Below are 13,452 nucleotides of genomic sequence, written 5' to 3' on the forward strand. Positions count from 1 at the left end.
TAGCATCATTTTCAAATCGCAGTTGGATCATAGAATGCAAGTGTGATTAAGTTGATATCCAGAAATGAGATCATCCCTATTCAATACCTGTCATCTTACTTCCAAAAACATCATTCCAGCGTTAAGATCTACAGTTCAGGGGTGAAGTTGCAAATTCCCCCAGTGAACTCTGAACGTCCCCAAAGGAGACGTGAGATGTAATCATCAGACTAATGATTCAAACGAAATGTTTTTTTTTTTCTTTTCTTTTAAATAACAATTACAAAAGTTATAGAGAAGAAAGGGCAGCGCGCACAGATAAGGTAAATGTGCTCAGCCCTTCGGAAAAGTAAAGGCTCCATGGTAATTTCCTTGTAGAAATAGCCGCTTCCACGGGCGGCGGCGGTTAGTGAGATAGATGGTCCGGCTGAGAGGTGGGAAAAGTACACCTCAGCACTTTTGGACTTTATCTATTAAAGAGGTAATATTGCATGATCAAGTGGTGGTGGTGGTGGTGAGGGGGTGGGGGGGGGCAGTCACTCACATCCAACTTGGCCTCCCTTCCCCTCTTGCTCTCTCTCTCTCTCTCTCTCTCCTCCAACTCCGTTTCTGTCCATCATGTTGACTAATGAGCGTACCGTTTCCACTTCTGTCTGATGGTCACGGTCCTTCCCGAAGACGCACGCAGTCGGGGCACGGTGCCAAACACAAATACCAACGTGACGACCGCGCGGCCACGGTTAAATTATTTGTCGGCTTCAAAACGTGAGGGCTGTTTACAAGTCATGATGGTCAGAGGTCAACTATAAGCTCCCTCCAGATGTTTGAGGCGGCCTATAGCAGCGACTAAATCTGGATCACATTAAGAAGTGTTGTTTTATTATTGTTGTTGTTGTAACTCCTTTTAAAACCACTGCTGGTTGGTTACATCCATCCATTTTCTATAATGCTTTTCCTCAATAGGTGCCATGTACCTGTTAGATGTTAGTTGAAGGTTACATCGATGCCGATTTCTATGAGCATGTCTCTACATTTTGGATCATGTTCGCAAAGATTTTGTGAGACAAAATTTTGTGGTTTGTTTGAATGTAAAATATCAGAACGATTTTGTATTTTTTTTTGGTAGTCTGACGCCATTTTTCACGCAGACTATTTTGTTTTTCTCTTTTCCTGTTTTCGTCTCGGACTGGAGAAAACCTTGACTAAGAACGTGTTCATTCAACCTGCATGTTTTCTGACGAAGTGAAGCTGAACAATTAATGTCCTTTTTTCTTTGTTTTTTTTCCCCCTTTCATTTGCCAAATATGCGGTTGCATGGGTGAGCCAAACAACCCAGCAGACAGTGATGAAATGAGTGAGACCGTGTTGAATATGAGTATAAATAAGATTAATTATAACTATTCAAGCGACACCCAATGCAACAATGATTCCAAACCACAATGAAAATTGGTTTGGTGTGTGCATTCTCTTTCCTGTATGTGAGCAAAATGCCCAAAATGGATGCACATGCGTTTTCATTGTCCTCCAAATGATACTTTTGTTGTGTGACCATCAAACATTTATCATAAAATTGTTACATTTTGGTTTTATTAAAAAAAAAATAAGGTTGTTGCACAGAGTCTTAATAGGTTGGGATGAGTTGACTTAAATATGAATTTCATAAGTAATAGAAACACAACAGCATGTGAGTACTACCCCACTGTGCTTAAGTGGATGAGCAACAATAAGCACTTTGCGGTGGAACAAAGACAATAGGTGCAGTCGCCGGGCATTCTTGTATCACGCTCAATGTTTTGTCCTCTCTCTAAAATCTTTTGTTGTGAAAAGATCAACTGCAATGGCAAATACCTCCGCCAAAGCAAACCAAAGTGTAAATTGCGCACCATGTTTGTTTGTTGTCACATTCTTCTGGGTTTGGATGTGTCACGCATGTATGATTCTGAATACAAACCTGACTTTTTGGGTTGATTCTTCCGGAAGCCTGCGTTATCTCCTCTCCTTTACAAGTGTGCTTTTTTTTTTTTTTTGTAACGAGAGTGGTGCAGGGAATAATGAAACTTGTCTGGAACAATACAGTGGCTTTTGAAAGCAGAAGAGTGTATGATTAGCATAATAAGTGACATTTCAATTGGTGGAGAGCAGGCCTATCAAAAACCAGCGCTTTGATAACAACCTGGAATTAATGTTGTGGATAATGGAGTCTGGGTGGAAAATCAAAAGGAGAAGGGGGTCAAGGAGGGCAGTGTATTTATTTTTCGAAAAAAAATAGAAAAAAAAAGTCAGTCAGGTGTTTAAGAGGCAGGAAAGGAAAGACGTCACGAGAAGCACAGCGTTGTTTCGACATTTCGTTCTGTCTTTCTTCACTTCTAGCCAAGCGCAGGACTTGCGTAGGAAGAGGCGGCTGCAGGCAAAAGAGTGTAAGGGCGGTTGAGAGAGGGGGGCGGAGGGGTTTGACACTTTCATTTGTACTTTTAAGGTCTCCTTATTATCACCTTTCAAGAGAAACCCACTCTATTCTTACAACGCTCTTTTCCTCTCGCGCGGCACGCAAGTTTTTATTCTCTCTCGCGCTCACTCTCTCTTTTTCTCTGCTTGATTAATTATAAGGGGATCAGAAAGAGTGAAAAGAAGAGATGGAATTTCAGCTCGTGAAGAATAAAAGGAACCCTGCACCTGCATGTTCACACACAAGTTTGTCTTAGTGTGTTGTTGAACTATTTCAAGAGTGTGGCCAACACCAAACCTTGGCTCTTGAGCTGAATTTCCACGACACAACCAATTGCAGTTTCAAGCCGAATCGATTGTGTTGCCATTTCCATGTACATTCCAAATGACACCTATCCAATAGGGTTGTTTACAATGACGCAACACATGAACCGACCTGTTTGTGTCATGAGCGTGGTGGTGTGGGATCCCAAAAAGCAGGAGGGAGGGAGGAGCTGGGTGACCTTGACAAACTGTATGAACAAAACAATGAGAAAATCCTGAAAAAAAAAGCCGTAAAAACAACAAGAATCCAAAGTAACTAACAAAAATGCATACCAGTAGCAGAAACTCAACCATCGAGTGGTCGGCCCGGGAGTCCTTTTAACAGAGAACCTACTGATGACATGATGACAAACAGGTGTGCCACCGTAGGAGGAGCCCTACAGAGCCACCTGCTGGTCCCAAACAGATCAACCTTGACAGTTTGCGCCCAAATTGCACTTAAATAACTCCACAACTGTCAACATTGGGCAGCGGAAGCATGGTTGCGCCAAAATTATTCATACAATTAAGAAAAATGATTCTCGTTCATGGCTCACACCACTCACGTACACTCACCAGGCCCTGCCTCTTAAAGGCGCACATGCTGCAGTACTTGCTTGCAATTGTTTCTCATTCAGAGGATAAAAGCTTCTCTTTTTGATGCACTTGCACTTTTTACATTAAAAAAAACCAAATCAAGTCGGGTTTTTTTGGTACACCCCTAACTGTCACCATACATTGCTTGTATCTCAAACTTGACGCTGTGAGCCCCCCACACCCCACCCCCTTCATTTTTTTCTGATCATCTTTTAATGCAATCCTTGAAACACTTTGACATATGCACATTCACCTCTTTTGTGATGTGATCAGACACCAATAAGAGCAAATCTCATTAACATCAAACTACTTCAGCGCTAATCAGGTTACGGCGCGAGCAGCAAGCCAATGGCGGCTCCTAATGCCATTAAGGCGAGCCGTGATTGGATTGGGATCTTATTTCGACTTCCTGAAGGCTGCCAGCATTTTAATCAAGCAAGCACGGCCGCAGTGATGTCACGGGCCGTTAGAACAGCGAGAGAGTGATGTCACAGCTCATTAAGATCGTAAGGATGTTGGTGGGGATGAGTGGAGCGGATTGATGCGTTTGAGTCGATGCGCGCCTAAATAGACATACTTGGGCTTCATACAAAATATACGATTTTGCAAAGGTTTAGAGAGCGGCTGAGTGTCCGCCGAAGCCGTAAATGTCGAAGCTGCGAGGACCATGAAACATACATAACTGAAAAAGACAATGCTACTGGAAACGGAATAATTTTCAGTGAATTAGGCCAGTCTTCTCTCATCTTAACACCCAGTTGGAGTACTTTTCTGTTCGATTCTCAACAAGAGCATTGCAATAGTTAATTGGAATGACATTCAGGCTGCTTCTTCCTCGGAATTGTTAGTGAGTCGAGCTCAGTCGTTGGGCAAAGCGAGAATGAACTAATCCTCTGTGCTGGTTTTATGGATTTTTTTTTTTTGTGTGTGAGATGAACTGACTCTCCCAGGCGTATTCAATTAAAAGTTAAAGAGATCCATTTAATGGAGAAATTGGACATGAAAGGAAACAATCACTTTTTTGTCATTTTTGGTAAAACTGTACATTACTATAATCATCTGTTGAAAAAAAAACTCAGTCAGTGGTCCTATTTTGTGCCTCAAATTTGATTTTTAACGCTTTTGATGCCAGCCATTTAGAAAAACATTGAGTGCCACCCAATTCAGTTCAGGGTGTCGTTTACCTTCTGTCCGAAGTCAGCTGGGACAGGCTCCAGCAACTCCCCCTGACCCTGTTCAGGATAAGCGGTGTTGAAAATGGAAGGATGGATGGATGGATGGATGGATGGATGCTATTTAATAGTCGTAGTATTTAGTAGTGTGTGCGCGTGCACGTGCGCGTGCGTGCATCATGACAAGCATGTCTTACATCCTCGCTTCTACTTCTAAATTTAGAATGTCTCCTGCTCTTGTACCGAAGTCCACCTGCACCTGAGAACAAGTGGAATAGAAAATTAATGCCTGAAGGACCAGAAATGTTGATAAACAAGTTAAAATAAAATTAGCATAAATCCCCAAAGTTGCCTTTGTTGTCGGGGTCCACCTATTGAAAACCTCTGTCAGTCACAAGATGGCCACCCTATCAAGCACACTTACTGGCCTCGCGACATTAAGTTAAAACAAAGCATTGTGGAACGTTTCATCAATTTAACCTGGCCAACCCTGTTGGAGCCACTCCATTCGTTCTTTGATTCTCCCCTCGATCGTCTCAATTTGAAACGGCACGACGACGTCGATCGGCTCTCGCTCTCTCTCCGCCGGCTCTCCCGCTGCAGATCGATGGCGAGGGCGAAAAGCTAATGACCCATCTCGGCAACCAATTCACTCAGCGCTACCTCGCTCAGTACCTGTCCAAACCTGTGAGCGGCAAAGAAATGGGAGCGTCTCGCCCTAACTCGCAAAGTGAAAGCTTATTGAGGAGAATCAGGACCGATAACAAAAGCCAAATGTAGACTAATTTTCAAGGCGTGGATGAATTGCCATCATCGCGTAAGCCTCTCTGTATTACCTATAAAAATACCATCCGCTTGATTTAGGCTATTGAATTATGACATTAATGACAATGTGTGAGTTTTATTCGGGTACCTCCACTTCCTCCCAGATTTAAAAAACATTAGGTGCATTGAAGATTCAAAGGGGTTGGGTGGGGATTGGATCTTCCACCATCGATTCGGCAAAGCTGAATCCCAAGGTAAAGAGCTTGAAGCTGAAGTGTGCCCGCAAGTGGATGGAAAATGATTGACACTTTGTCAGGTACGCCTTCTGTCTCTGAGTGGTTGTTTTTGTGAAAATCAAATTATAGGAACAGATGAATTCCAGACCATGCCATGCTAATGGTCAGTGTGGTGGGGAAATAAAGCTTTGTTTTGTAAATACAGACAGATTACGTCTCCAGACAGTGCTACATATTCTGTGGATCAAGTCGGCTTTGCAAACAAACGTCTCGTGCGAAACACCAACATTGTAAAGAGAACAGAAAATTTGGGGCTGGAATCATGTTTAATGAATGCACATAGCGAGAGAAAACTACCATACATGTGTTTATATGACGTACGGAAACGGAATTGCTGCACATTTGTGTTCAGGTGTGAAGAGACTCAATAAAAAAAAAAAAAAAAACACTCCATCGGCTAAATATATTCCCAGCGCACACTGATGACAAATGATCTATGCAGCACAATTTTGTCACGCCCGAATGATCATGTTGCATCAAACTTTTCCCGCCTTCCTATCTCTTGAACTTCCCGCCTGCTTATCCAACCATCCATCCATCCATCTCCTCGCTCCCCTTTAGTTAAGCTCCAGTGCCTATCGCATCTGAATTCATTTGCGCCTCAAGAGATGATCACTTGTGTTGTTCTCCTGTGTGTGCGTGTGTGTGTGCGTGTGTGTGTGTGTGTGTGTGTGTGTGTGTGTGTGTGTGTGTGTGTGTGTGTGTGTGTGCTTGTGTGTTTCATGCATCATCAGCGCTAAATGATTATAAAGCACAGTTATTAAAAACTGCCATAATTACCACCCCTTTGGCAAAAACAGTCTGATATGAATTTACCTCTCTTGCTCTCTATGGGAAAACAAACTCAAAAATTTATGGTCACACACACACACACACACACACACACACACACACACACACACATCCCCTGGCAAGAGCAAACAGAAGCCTAATGTCATTTGTCACGTCCTTTCTGGCACACCGTCAATGACAATTATAAACCTTCTAACACCAAATTTGCATCTTAATACATCACTTGATCTTTTGGGGGGAGCATCCAGTTGTGAAATTTGCAGTTTCAATCAATCTACCAGAGAGCAATTATCTTTTTTTTTCTTCCCTAAAATACTTGTTTTACTCTCAGTATAGGTGATTAGCGCCTTGCTTTTCTGCGCGTTTAGCAGCCGCGTCAACAAAACCTGTCGTCAAAAACTCCCTCGACTTTAAAGGAGACGATATTTCGTTGTCTGCCTACGAGGGGTGTTGGAGAACTTGAAATTTGTTGATGTGTCCGTGAGCCACGTACATCCCCTTAAAACTAGCTAATTTCAGCAACACAACAAATCCAGTGTGTCAAGTGTGCTATCACTTTGGATATTTTAAGCAAGGTCACAGATAGTTTCTTGAAACATCTGTTTTAAATTGTTTTAGAAAAAAAAATTCATCATTTTTCCTTGGAAAGGAATTCCCCACAAGATATCTCAATTCACAAAGGTATGTGTTTGTCAGTGCTCGTTTTGAGCCAATATTCTTCAAACCTTCAGGGATAATCCTGTAGTCTGTTCCAAACCCAATTATTGATTTTGAATTACATCTGACCGGGTGGCTGAGGTTTCTGAGGTGAAAGGTCAACTCAGTTCATATTTATCACCACTCTAGCAGGCCAAAGACTCCCGTGCAGCATTTAGAATCAAATCTGATCAAATAGCCGACTATCAACCACGGTTTAGGCAATCCTCTTGAAACTAAAACTGTCAAGAATAACTGAGCATTATTAAGGTGATTATGAGAACAGCAGAAATTATCAATCATCGGGCATTTATAGATGAAGGGCTCAATAACTGAGTTGCGTCATGATTGAATGCAAGGCGATTAATTCGAGATTGCGGCGCGTGTTACCCCTGACGCCAGCAGTTATAAAAACACCATTGCATTCATTGATCCGTCTGAAGCAGCAGCGCGCTCCGATTCCGCGGAAGACAAGGCGGATTAGAAAGCACGATGCAGGCCATCAAAGCAATCAACGCCGCAATATCTTTCGCTGAAGGGGACCGCATCCTCAAATTGAGTCAAGAGACAGATCGGGTTGATGCGTGTCCATTGTGGAAAACCATTTGAGCATTGGTTCGGTATTTTGGCTAACCGACAGAAGGGCGGGGCCCTCGTCGGCTTTTCGGGCCTTTTGGACTTTTTCTCATGACGCACCTTCATGCCAGATCGGTGTTGTGGGCGGGGCAACTCTCAAATGTGGGCGTTCCCTGTCAAATCTGGAATGATGCTCATTCTCCTATCAATCTAAGCACTTTTTCTGTTTGGCGCCTCAAAGGCTGTGACGAGTTGAGCGTGAAAAGAATTTCTGGATTTAAAGGGTCTTTTTTTTTTAAGAGTTTTCTCATTGTGCAGGACGAGTGTGAACTCACTTTGCAAAAGTAGACACTTTCACTGACTGAAAACGCATTCATGATGTCATTATCAAAAGCTCCACGGACCGTGCTCATGTAAATAAAGGCTTCAAGGATGTAAACTCGCGCTAAAAGTCTAGCTAAGTATGCATCGTATTATCTCCCAAAACGCCAAAAGAAGTGGTCAAGGCCGGCGTTATTATCACAAATTAGTATCAACCGAACAGACTGGCACTTAAGTTGCTGCAACACAAGAGCAACTGTTTATTCCATAGATATGTTTGTCCTTGTTTATGACAACTGATGAAAAAAAAAAAAAAACATGATTATCTAATCCTTGCACAAAGTTTACCCCTTTGGCCATCTGATGTTGTTGTGCAAGGGCGACTGTGTGGGCGGGCAATGTCCACGCACAACGATGATGATAACGTTGGTGAGTATTCATTTTTGCTACACATGAGGCACCGCAGCGAGACTCAGGGGTCGCTTACAAGATGGCGTTTATGTTGTTATAAAAAGTGGATTTTTTTTTTCACGAAACAATGAAGAAAGTAGTGGCAGAAACGAACTTCGATGAATTAGAGGCCAATGGTCGTGGGGTGGAACAGCGGACAACGGTGGCTAGAAGTTAGCTGACTTCATGCAACACAGATGTGAAGCAATTCTCAGAAAGTTTTTAAAAAATGTTTTTAATGCATGATTAACCAAGTGTGATTAACAAGAGCAAAACAACACCGCAGTAGTTCTATTCTGTCTCTGGTAGACCCGTAAGAGGCGTTTCGTTCTGCCCTGGATTATTCGATCTCCTGGAGGCTCGCTATTTGTGATAATCAGCTGCAAAACAGACACGACACACGCTCACTCACTCCCACCATCCACCTGTCATTACCAGCTGGCACACACACCTGGCTCACCGGAATTGGACCAAAAACAAAGTTACCATAGCAACCATATGGTGTTGGCCTGGCATTGGTGGGCATTGCCATGGTAACGGTAGAACAGTCAAGTGGGCATTGCCCCAAACTCGCAGGCTGCGCTGGACTTGGAACGCAGGCACAGGCTTTGTACAAATGGGATGGACTGGACGCTGCTTCCATGCTCGTGAGGACGCCGGGGCTCAATGTGACTTGACCGCACGCTGATCCTTAAACATCTTGAACATGTCAATTGAGTTCACATTTTTGCGCGTGGAAAATGAAAAAGAATGTCTTTTCTGAGAACCAAAAAGTTGGCCAGCATGCCTTGCAGGCAGGAGGTTCTGGGTTCGAATTTCAGATCAGTGTGGATGTCTCCCTTGTGCTGGTGTGGGTTTGCTCTGCCTTCCTCACATAAGCCAAAAATATGAACGGCATGTAATTTGAAGACTCTAAATTGTCCGCAGGTGTGAGTGTGAATGTTTGTTTGACTATACGTGACCTGCAATTAACTGACAGCCAGTCCAGGATAATTGGACATGGGAATTTTGGCATTAAAGTCTTTATTTTTGGTCTCGAAATATTACATGGACAGCAAAAGTACATATTTTTGATAAAATATATATATTTTTAAGTGGTTATGTAAATCTACAGCGTTTTTGTTTCCTTTTGTTACTTTTCAGTGTGGCCCAAACACTCTTTGTTTGAATGCATGCATTCTCCACACTTCTATCATTGTTTGAATTGATCTCGTGTCCTACTTCCAATGTTGCTTCATCCAGTTCCAGTTGTATACCAACTATTGTTTAAAACAAAACAAAACAAAACAAAACAAAAGGTCTGGAACAGTTTCCCTTTATATCAAGGTCTGCCGCTTCCTGTGAAGTCTTCCATTTAACTGTAACGCAACCAACAGAGTCCTGGCTAAGCATTGCAACCAGAGCGGGAAAACTGGCTTGAGTAGTCCTGACTAATCCCTTGTCTCAGTGGTTGATTTGCCGGTTTGGGAATAGCATTCATAAAGGGGGCAGGACAATCAAATATCTAAAAAAAAATGGAGATGTGAAGCTGGGAGACAATGCTGTGCTTGTTTGTGTAGCTTGCGGAGAGTCTGTTTTTTCTCATGTCTCGTCGGTGAGGTGCTGTACAGTCTGCAGAGCAGGTTCCTTGTATGGGTTTGTATGTGTTCACTTTTTGGGGACACAAATATGTTTCCATGATTCAACCACATTCTGGGATGAGCCACATTCAATTTGTCAAAAAAACAAAACAAACAAAAAAAAAACCCATAACAAGTAAATACAGGTGTGGAGTAGGATCTGGGGGGGTTTAGGCTTGTCCTTGAGCTACAGTTGCATGGAGACAGCCATGAAGCAGTTTCCTTTTTTTTTTTTTGTTACCATGGTATGCCGTCTGTCTTGTGTCCCAAAGCTTAGTTTAGAACGCCACCAAAATCTTCTGCTGATTCCTCTGAAATTACTCCACAGCTCTCATCGACTGCATACGGCGGGATGTCATCACAATGCGCCACTAGCCTGTAGCACAACATCGTTGCACCAGGGCAACACGTACACAAAGGGCCTTCGGAAGAGGTTTTTGCTGTGTAGGAATGCGTGCGTTCGTTGATAGTCGCTGGACGGGTTTGCGACATTTGTCTGCTCCAGCAAATTACCAAAGCTTGTTAAATGACGAGCTGAAAAACTGGCTTCTTGGTGAGAGACTTTACGGTATGCACAAGTGCATATTTTTACGCATGTGTGTTTACACACTCCCACATCAGATTGCATACCTGAGACCTGAACGTATGTCCAAATGACTTGGCAAACACAAACTAAAGTCTCCTCATATTTCTTTCTAACGTAAACTGGCTTCTGCATAGCTGCTCTGTTTAACAGCAAAGGCGTCAGGACCGGACCGAAGCACGACACCTCTTTTACATTGTTTGGTTTGGGGTTAAACATATAGTAGTGCGACTACTAGCGCCTCTCTCATCCATCTTTGACAAATCCTAACAAAGTAAGAGCAAAGTCAAAGGCTCCAATGTGCAAAATCTAGAATGGCGTTCAGAATGCAGACCTCCACCTAGCCTCGAGTGCTTAAAAAACACTTTCACCCAGATGCGTTGCAGCACTACATTGCCACTCACAGGCCAGTACGGCAGACTCTCATGAGGGGTCAGACTTGCAATTGTCTTTGCGGATATTTGTTTGTGCTCTCTTGGTATGGCGCACGCTATGAGAGCAGGAACAACACAACATTTTTTCCCCTTGTCATGTGATCCAGATAACTGTGATTGTGTGTACCCTGCAGTATGGCTTTTTGGCTCTCAGTCAACCCGTGCTATGCTAGCTCACGACAGCCTATTATGCTGTAATGCTGTCTAAAATTCTGGCATGCGTGTGTGCTACTATATAAAGTGCACAGTTTGAAAAAAGTGCGAGAGGGACAATTCCAGGCTCGAAATTCACACATCCCGCTCGGACAGTCGGAGAACACCAGATCACCGGCGCACAGCAGCAATCTAGCTGCTGTAATGACCTTATTAAAGGTATTGCTCCTCTAGATCCAGACTAAGATTGCCTATGCAAATATTGCCGTCTGCAAGAGCAAGGCGACAGCGAGGAGAGGGTGCTCGCATCTCCTATATGCAAGAGGGGGCCGCTGCCTGAGGAGAAAAACACTCAGGATGTATTTACTTGTCTCCTATGCATTTCCACAAGCTATATTTATAGCACGAGTGTGTAAGATTTTTATTTGTCGTGATGTTTATTCAACTTGGCTTTGACATGCTGTCACCGCCATTGGTTGCATCTGGGCAAGTTATTTTACCTTGCAGGAAATGTGGAGAACATGAGCCAGTTCATAATTTCATCATCAGGAATGCACAGAGAGGTACGAAGGAAGATTTAACAGCAACGAGTGCCGCTTTCTGGCATTTGAACAATTTCACATGAAGGTCAACTTTTGCAATTTTCTCCATTGTTTGTATGTATTTATGTGTATCTTCTTATCTACTATATAATGGCATGAAGAGTCACTGCCCTGTTTTCAGTGCCACAAAGTGTTTCTAGCTTTGTAACATCAAATTGGGGATTTGGCCCTGTTCTTACCCTCAAAAAAAAAAAGTTTAGCTTTGATTTATAATGTGAAGATTTACCCCTAATTTCAACTCCACAAATGGTGTTTTGGCCAAGTCTCTCTCTGACATCACATCGTGACCGAACTTTTTGCCTTTTTGATCAAAAACTTGTTTGCCTTTGTTATGTTAAACCGAGGAATCATTCCTAATTTCAACCCCACGGTTTTTTTGTTTTTTTTTGAGCAACCTCTTTTTGACATTGGGCTGATGATTTGCCACTCTTTTGTGTTTGCTTACTTGATTGACAAGTTTCTGGCTTTGTGATGTAACTGTGTGAATTTGGCCCTGGTTTTCGATTCCACAAAGTGTTGCTGTTTTTCTATTGTTGAATCAACCGATGATTCTCCACCATTCTCGGCGTCTTGTTTGTTCAAACCGTTTTTTTTTTCCCCTGGCCACGTGACGTCACGCCACCCCGCGCGAGCTTATTAAAGGTATTGCTCCTCTAGATCCAGACTAAGATTGCCTATGCAAATATTGCCGTCTGCAAGAGCAAGGCGACAGCGAGGAGAGGGTGCTCGCATCTCCTATATGCAAGAGGGGGCCGCTGCCTGAGGAGAAAAACACTCAGGATGTATTTACTTGTCTCCTATGCATTTCCACAAGCTATATTTATAGCACGAGTGTGTAAGATTTTTATTTGTCGTGATGTTTATTCAACTTGGCTTTGACATGCTGTCACCGCCATTGGTTGCATCTGGGCAAGTTATTTTACCTTGCAGGAAATGTGGAGAACATGAGCCAGTTCATAATTTCATCATCAGGAATGCACAGAGAGGTACGAAGGAAGATTTAACAGCAACGAGTGCCGCTTTCTGGCATTTGAACAATTTCACATGAAGGTCAACTTTTGCAATTTTCTCCATTGTTTGTATGTATTTATGTGTATCTTCTTATCTACTATATAATGGCATGAAGAGTCACTGCCCTGTTTTCAGTGTCACAAAGTGTTTCTAGCTTTGTAACATCAAATTGGGGATTTGGCCCTGTTCTTACCCTCAAAAAAAAAAGTTTAGCTTTGATTTATAATGTGAAGATTTACCCCTAATTTCAACTCCACAAATGGTGTTTTGGCCAAGTCTCTCTCTGACATCACATCGTGACCGAACTTTTTGCCTTTTTGATCAAAAACTTGTTTGCCTTTGTTATGTTAAACCGAGGAATCATTCCTAATTTCAACCCCACGGTTTTTTTGTTTTTTTTTGAGCAACCTCTTTTTGACATTGGGCTGATGATTTGCCACTCTTTTGTGTTTGCTTACTTGATTGACAAGTTTCTGGCTTTGTGATGTAACTGTGAGAATTTGGCCCTGGTTTTCGATTCCACAAAGTGTTGCTGTTTTTCTATTGTTGAATCAACCGATGATTCTCCACCATTCTCGGCGTCTTGTTTGTTCAAACCGTTTTTTTTTTCCTGGCCACGTGACGTCACGCCACCGCGCGCGAGCGCGCACGCCGCTGC

At 42.8% G+C, this 13,452-nt stretch overlaps 1 long non-coding RNA gene across 1 annotated transcript; it reads right to left on the reverse strand.

Moving 5' to 3' along the window:
- Positions 1-2,209: 2,209 nt before the first annotated feature.
- On the reverse strand, positions 2,210-3,058 carry LOC109520381 (uncharacterized). The gene is made up of 2 exons (XR_002169166.1): positions 2,861-3,058; positions 2,210-2,380 (listed from the first exon to the last, which is right to left on the reverse strand). It is a non-coding gene; the product is annotated as an uncharacterized LOC109520381 (long non-coding RNA).
- Between the last annotated feature and the right edge of the window lie 10,394 nt (positions 3,059-13,452).

This window comes from Hippocampus comes, unplaced genomic scaffold, assembly GCF_001891065.2.
Source record: "Hippocampus comes isolate QL1 unplaced genomic scaffold, H_comes_QL1_v1.1 scaffold69, whole genome shotgun sequence".
In the NCBI taxonomy this organism is placed as follows: Eukaryota; Metazoa; Chordata; class Actinopteri; order Syngnathiformes; family Syngnathidae; genus Hippocampus; species Hippocampus comes.